This window comes from Girardinichthys multiradiatus, chromosome 17 (assembly GCF_021462225.1).
Source record: "Girardinichthys multiradiatus isolate DD_20200921_A chromosome 17, DD_fGirMul_XY1, whole genome shotgun sequence".
NCBI lineage: Eukaryota > Metazoa > Chordata > Actinopteri > Cyprinodontiformes > Goodeidae > Girardinichthys > Girardinichthys multiradiatus.
The window spans coordinates 23,338,028-23,354,997 of NC_061809.1; the positions used below are offsets into that span (position 1 = coordinate 23,338,028).

General features: G+C 38.4%; 1 protein-coding gene across 1 annotated transcript in view; it reads right to left on the reverse strand.

Annotated features, from left to right (window-relative positions):
• The window catches only part of syt1a (synaptotagmin Ia), a 302,852-nt gene that overhangs the window by 210,807 nt on the left and 75,075 nt on the right, over positions 1 to 16,970 (reverse strand). The gene's annotated exons all lie outside the window — the stretch shown is intronic.

A 16,970-nucleotide genomic window follows, 5' to 3' on the forward strand; every position in this document is an offset into this window, starting at 1 on the left:
TTCAAATTAACTTTGGTCCTGCTGATTTAAATAAGACACATGAAATGTGAAAATTTTTTAAAACTTTTTTAAAAACCTGAATGGTCATGCCTAACTTTAACAATAATATCTATGATCTCGCAACTATTTGTATGTTTGTTATTAAACTACTTTAGGAACTACTTTTGCATTGCTAATCTATTTGTTTACAATGTTCAGCGTTTCCCTCATATCAAACTGTTAAGGATAAGGAAAAGATTTTATAAAATGTTATTGCATAAAACATAGTCTCCAGAAAGCTTTTGTATTTCTTAGCTTGTTTTTCCATTATTGAAGAAAGATTTTATATCTTTAAATTATCCCAGAGATATTTGTGGTTTAATTAATACAGTCACAAAATAAAGAAACAAATTGTAATAGTAATCACACACAAACACATACAGGGGTTGGACAATGAAACTGAAACACCTGGTTTTAGATCACAATAATTTATTAGTATGGTGTAGGGCCTCCTTTTGCAGCCAATACAGCGTCAATTCGTCTTGGGAATGACATATACAAGTCCTGCACAGTGGTCAGAGGGATTTTAAGCCATTCTTCTTGCAAGATAGTGGCCAGGTCACTACGTGATACTGGTGGAGGAAAACGTTTCCTGACTCGCTCCTCCAAAACCCCCCAAAGTGGCTCAATAATATTTAGATCTGGTGACTGTGCAGGCCACGGGAGATGTTCAACTTCACTTTCATGTTCATCAAACCAATCTTTCACCAGTCTTGCTGTGTGTATTGGTGCATTGTCATCCTGATACACGGCACCGCCTTCAGGATACAATGTTTGAACCATTGGATGCACATGGTCCTCAAGAATGGTTCGGTAGTCCTTGGCAGTGACGCGCTCATCTAGCACAAGTATTGGGCCAAGGGAATGCCATGATATGGCAGCCCAAACCATCACTGATCCACCCCCATGCTTCACTCTGGGCATGCAACAGTCTGGGTGGTACGCTTCTTTGGGGCTTCTCCACACCGTAACTCTCACGGATGTGGGGAAAACAGTAATTGTGGACTCATCAGAGAACAATACATGTTTCACATTGTCCACAGCCCAAGATTTGCGCTCCTTGCACCATTGAAACCGACGTTTGGCATTGGCATGAGTGACCAAACGTTTGGCTATAGCAGCCCGGCCATGTATATTGACCCTGTGGAGCTCCTGACAGACAGTTCTGGTGGAAACAGGAGAGTTGAGGTGCACATTTAATTCTGCCGTGATTTGGGCAGCTGTGGTTTTATGTTTTTTGGATACAATCTGGGTTAGCACCCAAACATCCCTTTCAGACAGCTTCCTCTTGCGTCCACAGTTAATCCTGTTGGATGTGCTTCGTCCTTCTTGGTGGTATGCTGACATTACCCTGGATACCGTGGCTCTTGATACATCACAAAGACTTGCTGACTTGGTCACAGATGCGCCAGCAAGACGTGCACCAACAATTTGTCCTCTTTTGAACTCTGGTATGTCACCCATAATGTTGTGTGCATTTCAATATTTTGAGCAAAACTGTGCTCTTACCCTGCTAATTGAACCTTCACACTGCTCTTACTGGTGCAATGTGCAATCAATGCAGACTGGCTACCAGGCTGGTCCAATTTAGCCATGAAACCTCAAACACTAAAATGACAGGTGTTTCAGTTTCATTGTCCAACCCCTGTATATACATACATAGGCCAATTTACTGTGGTCAATTAACATACATAATATCTGGAGAGAACTCATGTATGCATGGGAAAATACACAAACTCCATGCGTTGTTTACAACTGCACTAACATGTATCACTAAAAAGCAATTTGAGAACTAGTTCTTATTTACAACTTCAACCTGGGAAATTGAATTTAAAAGGAGAGAACTCTCGACAGAACTGGTGTCATAAAACATTCTAAATGCTAAAAAAATAAACAATAAAAACAAAACAGAATGAAAGCACAAACATTTTAAAATTTGGTCTCAGAATTATTTGTTTTTAGATTACTTTAAATCTTATATCTAAAGTTAGTTAATTTCGACCAAGAAGATTTTTTCTAAAAGGCAATGACACATTTTACTGAAGATAATAAAGACAATGTACTACACAAGGTGTCTTTTATGAAAAAAAATTACCTTTCCTTACCTGTCCTTAAAGAAAACGCATCTTTAAGGACGGTGCTGCTGAAACCTTTAACCAGATTTACTCTTCTACCTCCACTTTGCCCTGTAACACTGTAGATGAGCTGGTAGAAAACTTTCATTCTAAAATCTCGGACATAATTTATTCAATTGCTCCAATTGTCGTTTCTGGGAAGAAAATGTTTTCGTGGAGAAGTGCTCCACCAGTCAGAAGTGAAAAAAAGGAGTGTTGAAAAGCTGAACGCAAGTGGCGAAAGACTGGACTCCAGGTTCACTATATTATCTATAAAGAGAGACTATACAGATATAACCTACAACTGAAAAATGCAAGGGAATCTTTCTTTTCTGAGATCATCAGCAAAAACATTAACAATGCTCGTGCATTATTTGCCACGGTCGACAGGTTAACAAACCCTCTTGTAACTGTAGCATCTGAACTCCACTCTACCAGGACCTGCAATGAATTTGTTAAATTCTTCACTGAAAAAACCCAAAAGATCAGAGGGGCAGTCAGCACATCCACATCAACTCCAGTACCAATGTTGTCTCCAACTAGAACTGTTTTTGACAACATTTCCCAATTTCACCAAATAAACTGCAAAATCTTAGAAGAAATCGTACAGCAACTAAGCTCTTCTTCCTGCTGTCTCGATCTTTTACCCACAGCTTTCCTTAAGAAAGCTTTGCCTGTCATAACATCTGATTTAACTCAAATAATAAACACGTCCCTTTTGTCAGGTGTTTTCCCCCAGGCCCTGAAAACAGCAATTATCAAACCTCTATTGAAAAAGAGCAACTTGGAGAAGCTGCTACTACAGAACTACAGGCCTATATCAAACCTCCCCTTCATCAGTAAGATTATTGAAAAAGCTGTGTTTCAACAGTTAAACAACCTCCTAACAACGACCACAGTGCTGGTATTATTGGACCTTATTGCAGCATTCGACACTGTTGATTACTCCATTTTATTAGAGCGCCTGGAAAACTGGGTTGGCCTTTCTGGTACAGCACTCAACTGGTTTAAATCCTACTTGAAGGACAGGGACTTTTTTGTGTCAGTAGGTAACTTTACATCAGAGAGCACAAAAATCACATGTGGAGTTCCCCAAGGGTCCATCTTAGGGCCCCTCCTATTCAATATCTACATGCTCCCCCTAACTCAGATTTTAATAAACAACAACGTAAGTTATCATAACTATGCAGATGACACACAGCTATACGTTACGATGTCACCAGGTGACCATGAACCCATTCAAGCGCTGGGTAAATGCTTAGAAGAAATCAATGCATGGATGGGCCAACATTTTCTTCAGCTGAATCAAAACAAAACTGAAGTAATAATCTTTGGACCAAAGGAAGAGCGTTTAAAAGTTAGCACACAGCTTCAGTTAATACAGCTAGAATCCACCAGTCAGGCTCGAAACCTGGGTGTACTGATGGACTCAGACCGGAACCTTCAGAGGCACATAAAGACAGTAACAAGGTCGGCCTTCTATCATCTAAAGAACATCTCCAGGATTAAAGGACTAATGTCTCAGCAGGACCTTGAAAAATTAATTCATGCGTTCATCTTTAGTAGAACTGATTACTGCAACGGTGTCTTCACAGGTCTGCCTAAAAAGTCGATCAGACAGCTGCAGTTGATCCAGAACGCTGCTGCCCGTGTCCTCACTAGAACTAAGAAAGTGGAGCACATCACCCCGGTTCTACAGTCCCTACACTGGCTCCCTGTAGCTCAGAGAATAGACTTTAAAATACTTCTGTTAGTCTATAAATCACTGAATGGCTTAGCACCAAAAATATATTACAGACTTTTTGTCAGTGTATCAACCACCCAGACCTCTCAGGTCTTCTCGCTCAAATCTACTCTGCATACACAGAACCAGAACCAAACATGGAGAAGCAGCTTTTAGTTCTTATGCTCCACTAATCTGGAATAAACAGCCAGAAAACTGTAAAAGCGCCGAAACCCTAAATTGCTTTAAATCAAGATTAAAAACTTATTTGTTTAGAGTGGCCTTTGACTGTGCCATTTAGGCATGATTAGTTGCATTTTCAGTCCAGTTTTCCTTTCATTTTCTTGTCCATCATTCTATTCTCTTTATTTTATTTTACTTTTTTAAATCATCTCTGTTGTTTGATTTTATCATTTGATTTGTTTTTCTGTGTCTGTATCTGTGTTTATTTGCTTTGTGATTGTATTGTAATTGTATGTACAGCACTTTGAGTGTCTCGTTGATGAAAAGTGCTATATAAATAAACTTATCTTATCTTACCTTTTAACAAAACTGGATGGCTAGAATTACTTTTAAGCTAATTGCTGACAAGGTTTTGAACATCTCCAGTGGTGTTTTTGACCTTTCATTTTTGATGATGGAAGACCTTTTTGTCATTGCCCTAATCTTTCCTCCATAGACACTACACAATACTGGGATCAAAAGTCAGTCTTTAAGGGATGGTGTGCTGAAAGGTTCCCTAGTTCAGCACACCTGAATTAGTGGTTTATACTCAAAGTAAAAGAACACTTTTCACACAAATTTAGCAATTTTCTTTTGTTCTTCGTAACATTTCAGCTAATCAGAAAAAACAATTATACACCTTGAATGAAACATTTAGAAAACATTTTAAATGTTTTCCCAATTCCCAATACATTTGGATGATTTAGAGAAATTGTTTTAAAATAGTTTTCCACCAATGTCTTTCCAAATTTCTTACTAGTTAAAACAAAATTTAACCCCATAATTTCCTGCTTCATCTGTCATTTGACAGAAACCGCCATATGAAAAAAGACAGAAGAGCCGAGCAGTGCTGTCCATCGATTGGTAAGAGGCAGAAAAATCAGTACCAGAATGGGCCGGCTATTTTCCAAAAGACGAAGCCGTGAAAGATATAAACAGGCACTAATTAGCAGCTGATATTTACCAGCAGACAGCAGGAGGGCTTTCAAAGCCAACTCTGTGCTTTTACTGAAAAGGTGTTTCATGAATGTGTAACAGTCATGTGGGCCTGAAAAACAAACAACTCTCTGTCTACCTCCAGGGACACATGCTCTTAAAATAGATGTCAAATGCCTGGGGATACCAGTCAGGCAATAAGCCAGGCGATGAAGGCCTCAAGATAAGTCGGTTTCCCTGAAAAGGGGTAAGAAACAGACACCACAAATCACATTAAGGGTCCTGCACATAAATGTACCTTAAAAACAAGTTTCCTGCAACTCGCAAAAATGACAGCAATGTTGGGGGCAAACATTATTGCAAAATACATATTCAGTATTCGTTTAAAATACAATTAGATTTCTGGTGCTTCACAACATCCAACAATAAGGTGGGGACCAAAACTACTTTTCAAGACTCCAACCATTCAGTTTCAATTATGACAATTTTTCTGAGACAACTGATGAGGAAGGATAGTTGTAAATACAATAATTTAATACAATCATCTTAATTTCTTTAGACAACTTTTTAACAACTGTCAGTATATGACCAACTGAATTTGACTGTACTTTGTTAAAATCACAATGTAATTAAATATGAATCTGTTTGACAGTTGAATTGAACTGGCATGAATTGGCTAGATTTAATTCTGTATTTTAATACAGTTGGGTATAAATTAGCCATGTTTGTCCTTCAGATAATATTTCCTCTTAACTGGTGGCATATCAATTAACAATTGAAATTGAATAAAATTACAAAACGTTGTCTTTTTGATTTTTAACATAAGCCATCATGTAGAATTTGTCTGTTTGACGAAGTACTTTCTTGAAAAAAAAACCTATTATAACTATTTTGAAGTTTAGTTAAAAACAATGCTGCACAACAAAACTACTTTCATTCATCTCAGAAGTTTACTTTTTTTAAATAGAAAACCTGATGGGACTCTATAGCTTCACTGTTACTTGGGACAGGATCATAACTGAGTTGAAATAGTCACAATTTCAAAGTCAAGCTAAAGCTTTTTCAAAGAAAGAAAAGTAATGCCTTTTACGTAGTGTTTTCTATGTGGGACAACATATTCATCTCAACTGGAGCTAAAACTTGATAGACTTATAAGCACAACGAAGCACAACAAAGACATTAGGTGCACAACAATAGCTGAACTTAATAGCAAAGCCCTGCTACAAGCATTTCAGAAGAACACAATTTCTTTAAACATTTTACCTTGGATGGTTTACATAGTGAAAAAAAGGAAGATGAGAATTTCTTTGTTTGATTTTTCTACCAATCCTTTTCAGAAGGACACTTACCTTTAGAGCTACACAATGAATCAAATTGCAGTTGTCATCACAATGTCAGTGTTTGTAATATTGCAATTGATTAATTCAATGCAATTTTTGTTAGGATGTCATATTTAAAGTGCCATGCAGTCACACTCTGCATGACAATAATACATTTGTCCAATGATGATTACACCACATATATTTTTTTAGTAGTTGAGATGATTAAGCTCACAAACATTGTAATCATGTAATAGAAAGACTAATCAACTAAAATTTGGGTTAATCATAATAAATATTGCCATTGCAAATATCAGCAATTCATGTTCTGTTAATATTGTACAGGTTTAGTTAATGTGGAAAAAGTTGCAGCATTGAACTCAGTTGAAGGGTTACCTCCACCTTTTCAGTCAGAAGCACTACCAGGTAAAAAGGCAAAGCATATGCTTTTCATAAGAATGCAAAAACTTGCTTTAAAATCTATAAAGATAATTAATCAATGACAGCTCATCATCCAATTTTGGTATACAGTTCCAACCACATTAATGGGAACCACTGGTAAAGATGAGGTTAAACCCCACTGAAATTATGCAGATCTTTTAGCACAGCAGCATAATCTCAAACTAAAAGCAGAGAAATGAAACCTTTCATATGAAAACATTATTTGGGAAAAAAATCTTATGTTAAGAAATGTTCATTTTTAACACATTTACCATTGGGAAACTTATTGGGAACCATACAGGTATACTTTGAATAATACCCTTTTTGCCTAAACAACATAACTCTTCCCCTATAAGTACAGAGAGAGACAAGAGATCTTTAACCATTCCTCTTTGAACAATCTCTCTAGATCCTCCACAGTCTGGCATCCTCTGGTATACTCTCTTTCCTTCAGTTCACACCACAAGTTTTTCAAAAGGATTTATGTCTGAATATTGAAGGAGGAAGTTTATTTTGTATCTAGTGTTTCTGTGTTGATTTTGTGGTATGATTTGGATTGTTATCCTACTGAAAGACACAATGGTCACCCACCTTTTAGTTTTCTGATAGATGCTACAAGGTTTTTATTCAGATGGTATTTTAAGGACCTAATGCTGCCATGGACCTTAGTATGATTTCCAGTGCTTTGTAAGAGAAACAGCATCACGGGTCCTACACTGCAAAAGTTGACACATAACCAACCTTTGTTTCACTCAAGACCTACATGGAGTGTTTATTGCTGAAAATCTCAATCTTCCAATTCAAGTCTAAATGTTTTGTAAACTGCATGTCTTTACTTTTGAGTGTATATTTCTGTATATAAACTTGATTTGTTTGTCTTGCAAAGTGCCATTTGGTGTGAATCAGTGACACAAAGTCAGGAACTAGAGATTCATAGAAATCTGATCAATTAAATTTTTTTTTAAATAAATTCCTACAGTTACATTTATTTTTAGGCAATATTAGGATACCAATAATGGTGCCACATATGAATTTATCATAATGTCATTTAAACAATTTCACTGTTGCTCTAACTAAAGATATGGGTAAGTTTAGAAAAGTAGCTTTTTCCTTTTAGACTTGAAGATCAACGTATTTGCCTAACTTCAACGGTAAGGTATTTCTTGTTGACATTTTGAATAGTAATAACAAACTTAACATTTGTGGATGATAGGATTTTCCCCACTTGAGAAATTTAAGAATGGCTTTTTCAAGATTTGTGCTATAAGACTGCTACTGCAATGAAAGAGATGTATTTTATTCCCACATCTTTTCCATGGGCGTCAATAGTTTGGGACAGCACTTATGACATATTTAATGCAAGGACAAAGAAACAAAGAAAACAGGAAAAGGTAAAACAAATATCTCAATATTTTAATTCAAAAGGATAAACCATTAAAGAAAATTAGTGCTATGGGTTCCTCATTGTTCATTGGATTTAAATCTGAGGAGGAAAACCAAAAACTAAAATCCTCACTGGGAGGGCTTTGACCCATTTCACTGGTTTTTACAGCTATTGTGCCATCACAATTTAGCCCATCTTTCACTTCTCATATTCAAACAGAGCCATCTTATTCTGTCCTTCTTTGACTCCAATATCCATGGCAAACATTCATTCTCACAGCCTGGTGGAGAGCCCAGACATTATTATCAAGGCACTTTCAGTGTACGTCAGTGGACTAAAGTTATTAAGAACAGCAAAATCACCGCGTAAGACAGAAGTGACATGTATAATAGCAATGTCTTTATATGCAGACACTCCATGTTTGCTCCAAATGCTGCATGAAGACAAAAACAGACATTTAATATTTGGCAAGTTATGCAAGCAGGGAAGGTAGAGGTTTACCAGCACTGACATTATGAGGCCAATAACAGAACTGGCAAACTGATTTTTCAAACCACTTTTGGTGCAATTTAATTATTTAGTAAAACTGGCTCTTTTGAAAGAGATTTTAAAATCTGTAAAATATAATGATCAAGCAGGAACAACCAGACGCAGGCACATTAAAAAAGCCGCCTGGATCAACACTCACTAAAGCTCTACTTTTTATTCTTTTTAAGAACACACTGACCATCTTTAATATAAACGTAAAAAAAGACTAAGGAAATTTGTCTTTGGTCGAATAATTCTTTGTGGTAACAATGCTTCTTGGTAATAAATCTTATACCACTTTAAAGCATTTTTAGCTTCTTGTAGAAGGTGCAAAATTTGTAAGAAAAAATGCATTTTTGGGTCAAGAAGTAGAGTTGAGTAGGTGGGTGTACCCAAGAAAAACTTGCCAAATCCTCTCAGCTATAGTTTAATCTGCCATTCACTCTTGTTTGTGTCATTTAATGGATTGGACAAATAAAGCGTGAACAAGCAAAACATATTGGCAATTTAATAATGAATTCAGGTTTTTTTAAGGTGTCCTTTTGCGACAATTCAGGCATACAATTTATAGAAAAAAGTGTGTTTGCGTTGAGTGGGTGTATGTGAGTGAGTTTGTCACCTTAAGGTGCAAAGTTGTCAGAGTGGAGAGAACGGTAGTAGGCCTGCAACACACAGCATCCAAAAGCAACAAAGACAGGTGGACTCTGCTCCAGAAGGCTGCAGCAGGCAGACAGACAGAAGGCATCACCCCTGGCAGGCATATGCCCTGCACAGAGGTAGGTCAACAGTGAAGCACAGGAGCAGCAGCCCCCAGGCCAAAGAGGCACAGGATGAGACTTAGGGTACTGAGCCCCTTGATCCAGCCACACCGCTATCTCCCACCACGCAGGCCAAGCCCGGGACCCAGTCCCCCCAGCAGACCAGGGCCACACCAACCTGCAACAGTAAAAATGCCCAGCACCAAGCAAGGAAGACTCCCTCAAAGCCCCCAACACACTGGGCAGACCCAAGCCCACCCCAGCAGCCAGAACTCAGAGGGACCAAGGTAGGTAGAGGACATTACCATCCCACCTGGTGAGCTAGCTCCTGGGAGGTCAACAGGGAGGGATGAGTACAAGAGGTCATCATAGCCCCTGCGGTCTCAGGGCCGACCCGACACATCCCAAGGAGCCATAGGCCACCAGAGAGGAACCCACTACTCTGGGACATTGCCCAAGCATCCACACAAACAGCACCACTCTAAGGTGCCGTTTGTGTCTCTAGTGTTTTAAAATTGAGGTGCAGCTTTGTGGAGGTGGTGCAGGGGTAAAGTGTGCAACCCTTTTATGGGCTACAGTCCTCGACTCAGCTGTCACAGGTTTGAGTCAGGGTCTGTTGGCCTTTGCTGCATGTATTCCCCTCTCTCCCCATCTCATTTCCTGTTTGTCAGCTTACAATATAAAGGCCTCTAGTGCTTAAAAAAAATAGATTGAGGTGCAGGATGGGGCCAAACATGAAGAGGGGTTACTGCACGGTGCTTCCCCCATGCCTGCAAGGCCCATCGTACCACACATCACAATTTTTTCATAGATGCCTCAGTTGTGCGTTGTACTTCTAGAATTGTGCCGCTCAAGGTGGCAGCAGGTAGGAGTAGCTCTGTTACTTTTTGCTCTGATTAATTCTTTTTAAGAACTCAGATTCTTCTTGTGTTGGATAAAATTGATTTTTTGGGACAACTGTCCACTCTGGTATCGGATGCTGTGCAGCTGGAAGGATTTTTGCTGATACATTTTTGTTTTTGGACATTTGTTATGGATGAATCACCATGGCAACAGGGTTATTTTTTTACAACCGAGAGCAGTTGATTAATATCTCAAAAGCTAAAGTAATACTTCAACTACAACCCAAATCCCTGATGAGTTGTAAAAGAGGCACCATGGATGCAGAGCAGGAGCAAAGAGAAGAAAGGGAAGGAAGAAGTTCAAACCATTTCTTCCATTGATTATGATGGGCAATGTGAGATCCTTGGGAAACAAGTTGGATGAACTCCAATCCCTACAAAAGACCCAGCCAGAGTATCGGGAATGCAGTATTATGTGTTACACTAAGACATGGCTGCAGGATCATATCCCTGACTCCAGCGTATCTCTGCCAGGCTTTCTGACCATACGAGCAGAGAGAGATTTAAAGAGCGGCGAACGCAAAGGAGGTGGACTGGCAGTACTTGTGAACAACATATGGTGTCATCCAGGACATGTTACTGTGACGTCTCTGCAGTCTAAATATTGAACTGTTACCAGTAAGTTTTCTTCCATGTTATTTACCCAGAGAGTTCACCAGTGTTATTTTGGCAACAGTTTATGTTCCACCTTTAGCTGTTGCTGACACTGCATGTGATGCCATCAGCTCAGTTGTTGCTAAGCTACAGACACAAGACCCTAATATGTTTGTAGCAATATCTGGTGATTTTAACCATGCTTCACTCTCTGCTACACTTCCAACGTTTCAACAGTTCGTCAGCTGCTCTACCAAAGAAAACTAAAGGTTGGATTTCTTTTATGCACATATCAAGGACTCATGCATCTCTGATGCAAGATCTCCTCTGGACAGATCAGATCATAATCTTGTTTTTCTCTGCTATATAAGCCTCTTGCTCAGAGGCAACCTGTAACAAAGAGAAGAAGGCTCCAGTGTTGAGGAAGACCTCCTGTCTTGTTCCGGTACCAGAGAAAACTCACCCATCAGTCCCCAATTACTATAGACCTGTTGCCCTGACATCACACATCATGAAAGTCCTAGAGAGAATCCTGTTGATCCTGAGTACGCAAACAATAAACTATCAAGACCCCCTTCAGTTTGCTTATCACAGTGGAGTTGAGGATCCCATTATACGCGTGCTTCAACAAACCCACTGTCTTCTGGACAAAGCCAGGGGCACTGTGAGGACCATGTTCTTTGATTTCCCCAGTGCATTTAACAAAATTCAACCTGATTCGCTTTATCAGAAACTCCAGAAGACTCAGGTGGAGGCCTCAACAATCTCCTGGATCAAAAACAACCTGAGAAACAGACCACAGAGTTTGTTAGACTGAAGGGTTATGAGTCTAACCAGGTAGTCAGCAGCACAGGAGCACCACAGGAGACTGTACTCTCACCATTCACTTTCACCCTGTACACCTCAGACTTCCAGTACAAGACAGACTCCTGTCATCTGCAGAAATACTCAGATGATTCTGCAGTTGTGGGGTGGATCAGAGATGGACAAGAAGCTGAGTACAGGGACCTGGTGGACCTCTTTGTGGCATGGTGTGGAAACAATCATCTCATCTTGAACATGAATAAAACAAATGAGATGATTGTAAATTTTAAGAGAGATAGGAATAAGTAAAACACTATTTCCATTATGGGACAAGAAGTGGAAGTGGTGGAGGAGTATAAATACCTCGGTGTTCACCTGGACAACAGACTAGAGTGGAGATCCAACTGTGAAGCCATCTACAAGAAGGGGCGGAGCAGACTATACTTCTTGAGGAATCTTAGGTGTTTCCAGCAAAATACTGCATATCTTCAACAAGTCTGTTGTGGAAAGTGTGATCTCTTCTGCCATCATCTGCTGGGGTAGCAGCATCGGAGCCAGGGACTTAAAAAAACTAAACAAGCTAGTAAAGATGGCTGGCTTTGTTCTGGGGACTAGTCTGGAACCTCTGGAGATCATTGTACAAAGAAGGTCAGTCAGTCAGTCATTTTCTACCGCTTATTCCATAGTGGGTTACGGGGGAGCTGGTGCCTATCTCCAGCAGTCTATGGGCGAGAGGCGGGGTACACCCTGGACAAGTCGCCAGTCCATTGCAGGGCATGTACAAAGAAGGATTCTTCATAAATGAAGAACATTATGGAGAACGTTGAGCATCGTCTTCATGAGACTGTTGTACAACAACAGAGTGTCGTCAGTCAGAGGCACAGCCCCCAGCATGTACAACGGCTCTTTGAAAAAAAAAACCTGTATAAAATGAGCTACAAAAACATTTAATCTCCCTTTGGGATGAATAAAGTATTTTTGAATTTGAATTCAATTGAAAACCATACACAACCACAACAGCCTGTAACCTCCTTCTCATGCTGGTCACTAGGCTGGTCCCACACTGCTGGAAAATGAAATCCCCTTTTTCCAACAGAATTTGTTCCACGTTAGCCAATGTAGTTGCGTTGGTAACTTTGAATGCCTCCCGCCTTGATTTTCTAGAGAGGAAGATGAAATCTCACAGCATTACACTACCTCCACCAAATACTTTAAGCCCCTTTTTGTTAAATGCATGAGTGAAAATGGGGTGGGGAGAGAGGGGAAGACATGCATTCATTTGGTCATTTGTTATTAATATCTGCTGTTTCTCCCAAATTCAGTCATATGATCCAATAGATGGCAGCATACAATAGTCAATAGCAGAATAAGCTCTTTGACCTAGGTAGAGTGGATTTGGCAAGTTTTTCTAAGGGCACAACCCACATATTTAACTTTGTAGCTCAATTAAAAAATGCATATTCCTTAGAAATATGGCACTTAAATGGCTCTATAAATGTATTAAAAATATGCATTGTTTATTAAATATTAAGTTTTAATATCTGGAGCATTTCATCTATGACTACATAGTTACAAGAAGACAGATAGACGAGATGAAAACCACCCTTCATTTAGGGTGCTGTTTTAACTGTCTCGTAAATGGTTTCATGTAGGGTGTTATGTCTTTTTTTAAAATAGAAAGCGAAGGTTATGTCTAGAGCACAGACAGTAAATCATCTCATCAGTTTTGGTTTTTAAACTGAAACACACTGAAAACTAAAACATACAGCAAATAAAAAAAAAAAGAATAAATGAAAAATGTAACTAAGTAACTATGAGAACTCAATATGTTCAGAAGAAGCAGAAAATTCAGGGTTAACAAAGCCAATCAGAGGACAGCACAAGTATAGCAGATTTTTCCCTCAATTTCTTTTCTGTTCATTATTAAATATTTAATCTTTTTATTGTGTGAACCACTGATGGCTCTTTATTTATAGTGTTTTATAAATTGTTATTTCACCAATGGTCATTCAGAACTGCTATCTGAAAGGTTGCAGAATAATAAGCCCTAAAAACGCCATGGCCACACTCCTTTGCTTTTAATCCAACTCCACTTTTTATTTATGCAAAACGAATGAGGTCAGAGAGCGTTTGGGTTTAAAATAAAGCCATACTAACATGATTTGCCGGTCTCTATAAACTTTTCCTGAATACGTCTGGTTCTTTTTAATATTTGTTTCTTTACAATCATACTATGAGGGTCTATTCATCTTAAGCCTCCCAAATGAAACAGAAAATATTCTCCTGTGTAGCACTGAGGAACACTGCAATACCCCTATACAATAGGGATGGAAGTCTCATAAGAAACAAACACAATATTAGTTTCAGACTCATATTGACAATCAAACTGCCACATCTATTTAATAAGAGGCCAGGGAGGACCAGTGTTTAGGGAACAATGGTGACTTTTTTGTTCGGCAGCAGGAACACAAAGCCAATATCCTGCATGAAGATATTACTCCTGAGAAACCTTGATCATTCTCCCAGGCTTATATCTGCTTTATACAGCATGAAGGCTGAATGGAGCCCCTTTCATACTCTTCCTGCCTTCCAGAAGGGCAGCCTTGACAACAGCCAGACTTGAGGCCCACTTGAATTCAGTTCAGAACAATTTGGCAGAAGTACTGCAACAAGGCTGTTAGCAAACAGCAGAAAGATGAATAGTCCTTCTGTCTGCCAAACCTTTGCATAGGGGCACTTGTATTTTTTGGGGATATAATGCGACTGTAAAGTGACTCTGTCTTGTATACCTCTATTTCTCAGCTGTTTACACCATTAGATATTTATTGCAGCACTGCAAGCTAGCATTTGTTAGTTTCCCTGAAAGATTAGGCACACACATTAGGTTGTCTGGATTTCTTTAAAATGGAGAAAATGACATGCAATTTTTTTTACTGCAAAGAGCATCCAGGCATTGCATCTGATAAACCAACACAACGTATTACATACATAATTGTAAACTGGAAGACAAATTATACAAATGTTCAATTTCTTCCAAAAATAAAAATCTGTAAAGTGAGGTGTGCATTTGTATTAAGCACCTCGTTTATTCTGATTCACTTAGATAAAATCCAGCGGACCAATTGCCTTAAAGTATGGCATATATATTAAATAGAGCCCACAAGGCTAAATATACAATTGTTATTCTGTGAAGGCCTCAGAGATTTGCTCAGACAAATGTAAAAAAGTCATAGTGGTATGAGTACTTTTGGAAGGCACTGCAATCAAACTGAAGACAATTGTCTTCATTACACTCAGTTTGTCTCCAAATGCCTTCAGCCGCAATTGAACAATTTTTCTTCAATATCTGATAAATGAATTTAATACATTTAAATAATCCCTGCACCATGTATCGTTCTTCAAGCTCCATTTAAACATTAACAATAGGATAATTGAGAAATGGCCCAGCAAAATCCACTCCTGTAAGTCATTTCTACTCTGCTGAGACTGAAAGAATAATTAAATTCTTTGTTTGCCTTGTTTACTCTGTGCAGAAGATGAAGAATGGGTCTCTGCTGTCAGTTACCATATGATCTTGCGCTCCAGTCTGGCCGGGCCTGTCACTCAATGTTTCTCTGTTGACATCAAAACATTTGATAATCTTGCTGCTGCAGATGCTGGAGTCGGATGTAAAAAAACAGTAAAAATAAAGAGAGTGAGAAAAAGCCTGTAATGCTGTGCCTGCTAATTTTGCTGCCTGAGATGTCTCTTTGTCATCATATTAAACTGCATGACAGATAGTAATAAACTGCATTTTTGCCTGTTTACTTAGCACAAAATACAAGAGTCATGATCAAAACTGATGGCGTGAAAATGAATATTAATATGTGACAGAAATATATGAAACAGGCGTAACCAGAGCGGCACATTCGTAGATTTGGCTTCATTGAAAAGAGAACAAACAGGTAAAACAAAAGTTGTAACACTGATTTCTAAACATGTCTTTACTTATTAAACCCCTGGAACACAGTCGACAAAACTTTTACACTACAAGTAGGCAACCTCTGATTACATCTAACTATGTTTAATTGGTCAGAATGGCCCAGATTTACTTAGCACCACAAAGTCCCACCTTGCAAAGATGTTTCATTGCAAAGCAGCCAGCAAATAGCTATTATCTTGGAACCACAGACTGCCTAATCATGACCGTAATGAAACCTGGCTGAACAGAACAAATGTGAGCATTTTGTATTGAATAAATGAAGTAAACCTATTAAGGTTTCAGTAAATAAAATAAAATGTATTTTTCTTGCATAAATGAAATCTTTGGGTTGGGCTAAGAACCCTTAAAGAACCTCAATAATTGTCTGGGTAAAGTAGAACGCCCTTGAAACTGGCACTCAAATCAGACAACTAAATAATGTTCAGATGGTCTCTCTGCATGATGATGACACAGCGTTTGCTAAGCCTGGCCTCTCCTGTGCCTCGCCCTTGAATCCTAATGACTTTAGAAAGTTTGCTTACCTTCGATCCCAGTCTTTGTTTAATCAACGTCTAACAAAAAAAACACCCTGATGCATTTTGCTGAGGAAGGCTGATACTCCATGAGTGGGATTTGAAGGTAGAAAAACTTGTATTGTATGAAACTAACAAAATCATGTGTAGAATACTGCTCACCTTCCACAATGTAAAAGGCAAGACTAACCTAAACCATGTTACTTAATAAAAAAGTATGAAAACCCTTAAATAAATAAACTTTGAATGACTTTGAATGCAGATGAATTAATCGGGGGATTAGGAACAGCTGTGGAGCGAGAGAGGATGAACAATTAACACAAAGAAAGCTGAACTAGACAGAAAGAGACTACAAACCAAGGAGAGAAAGACCAACACTGATCTTAAGGATGAATTAAAATACACAGAACACACTACTGAAAGACCTTTCAAATCAATAAGAACTTAGAAGTAATAAAAACACAAATTAAAAACAAAACCCAAACACCAAAGATCATAACATATGCATATGCATTACATATATATGTATATGTGTATGCATATGTATTATAATGGTTGTTGCCATGGTAAAATATATTAAACTGAAAAATAATTAATCTTCGCTTTTTTTATTTCTGATTAACAGTATTTGACATAGACATCAAACATAATACATCTATAAGCATCAAACTAGACATTAAGCAGCGTTTTTGCCAGTAAAATTATTTTAATC